The following is a 2369-nucleotide window of genomic DNA, read 5'->3' on the forward strand; positions in this document are numbered from 1 at the left end:
CACAGCAACCTCCAACTCCTGGGCTCAAGCGAGTCTCCTGCCTCAGCCTCCCAAGTCGCTGGGACTACAGGCGCCCGCCACAACGCCCGGCTATTATTTTCTTTTTTTTTGGTTGCAGTCGTCACTGTTGTTTGGTGGGCCGGGCTGGATTCGAACCTGCCAGCTCAGGTGTATGTGGCTGGTGCCTTGGCCACTTGAGCCACAGGTGCTGAGCCTACAGTTAAAATATGATATAATTTTTTTTTTTTTAGAGACAGAGTCTCACTTTATGGCCCTCGGTAGTGCTGTGGCATCTCAGCTTACAGCATCCTCCAACTTGGGCTTAGGCAATTCTCCTTCCTCAGCCTCCCGAGTAGCTGGGACTACAGGCACCTGCCATAACATCAGCCATTTTTTGTTGCAGTTTGGCCAGGGCCAACACCCTACCCACTGCACCACAGGCGCAACCCCAAAATATGATATAATTTGATGGGATCTTTGTCATATATGCAGGTTGTCATTGACCAAAATGTAGTTTGTGTCAATCTGACTTAATTTGTTCTATGTATGGCATTGAGAAGGTCAAGCTTGACAGGGCACAGTGGCTCACACCTTTAATCCTAGCACTCTGCCAAAAAAAACAAACAAACAAAAAAAGAAGGTCAAGTTTGAGCTTGCTTAGCTCTTGTTCAGGCTGTCCTTGAACTATTGAGCTCAAGTACGCCTCCTGCCTTCAGTATAATTCTTTTTTTTTTTTGAGGCACAGTCTCAAACTGTTGCCCTGGGTGGCGTGCCATGGCATCACAGCTCACAGCAACCTCCAACTCTTGGGGTTAGGCAATTCTCTTGCCTCAGCCTCCCAAGTAGCTGGGACTACAGGCACCTGCCACATGCCTGGCTGTTTTTTGGTTGTAGTTGTCATTGTTGTTTGGTGGGCCTGGGCTGGATTCAAACCTACCAGCTCTGGTATATGTGGCTGGCACCCTTGCCACTTGAACTACAGGTGCCGAGCCAATTCTTTTTTTTAAATTGGGACAGAGGCTCACTTTGTCATCCTCAGTAGAATGCTATGGCATCATAGCTCACAGCAACCTCAAACTCTTGGGCTCAAGTGATTCCCTTGCCTCAGCCTCCCAAGTAGCTGGGACTACAGGCACCTGCCACAACACCCGGCTATTTTTTGTTGTTGTTGTATGTTTGTTGAGCAGGCCCCGGCTGGGTTCAAACCTGTTACCCCGGGAGCATGTGGCCTGTGGCCTAACCAATGAACTACAGGTACTCTGAGTATAATTCTTTTTATAACTCCCATGTGTCTACCTCACATTTTGAACATATAGAATACAGTTATGATATCTTGTGGGGTTTTTTTTTTTTGGAGTTTTTGGCCGGGGCTGGGTCTGAACCCGCCACCTCCAGCATATGGGGCCAGTGCCCTACTCCTTTGAGCCACAGGCGCTGCCCTATGGTATCTGTTTTAATGTCTTTGTTTTCTTTTTTTTGAGACAGAGCCTCAAGATGTCCCCCTGGGTAGAGTGCTGTGACATCACAGCTCACAGCAACCTCCAACTCCTGGGCTCAAGTGAGTCTCCTGCCTCAGGCTCCCAAATAGCTGGGACCACAGGTGCCTGCCACAATGCCCGGCTATTTTTTGGTTGCAGTCATCATTGTTGTTTGGCAGGCCCAGGCTGGATTTGAACCTGCCACCTTAGGTGTATGTGGCTGGTGCCTTAGCCACTTGAGCCACAGGCACCAAGCCAATGTCTTTGATGTTAATTTCACATTTGTGTTATTTTTTTTTTTCTTTGAGACAGCATCTTACTCTATTGCCCTAGGCTAGAGTGCCCTGGTGTCAGCCTAGGTCTCAGCAACCTCAAATTCCTTGGTTCAAGCAGTCTTCCCACCTCAGCCTCCCAACTAGTTGGGACTACACCTGCCTCCCACAACATTCTGTGTTACCTCTACTTGATTGGTTTGTCTCCTCATCATGGGCCATATTTTCTTATATCTTTGCAATTTTTGATTGGATGCCAGATAATTGTGAATTTTACCTTATTTGGTGCCAGATATTTTTGTATTCGTATAAAATTTCCTGAGCTTTGGGCAGTGCCTGTGATACAGTGGGTAGGGTGATGTTCCCATATACCGAGGGTGGCAGGTTCAAACCTGCCCCAGGCCAAACTGCAACAAAAAATAGCTGGGCGTTGTGGTGGGCACCTGTAGTCCCAGCTATTCGGGAGACCGAGGCAAGAGAATTGTCTGAGCCCAGGAGTCAGAGGTTGCTGTGATGCCACAGCACTGTACCAAGGGTGGTAAAGTGAAACTGTGTCTCTACAAAAACAAACAAACAAACACTTCCTGAGCTTTTGTTTTATGATACAGTTAAGTTACAT

The sequence above is a fragment of the Otolemur garnettii genome, unplaced genomic scaffold (genome assembly GCF_000181295.1).
Source record: "Otolemur garnettii isolate 467f Iridium unplaced genomic scaffold, OtoGar3 scaffold00009, whole genome shotgun sequence".
NCBI lineage: Eukaryota > Metazoa > Chordata > Mammalia > Primates > Galagidae > Otolemur > Otolemur garnettii.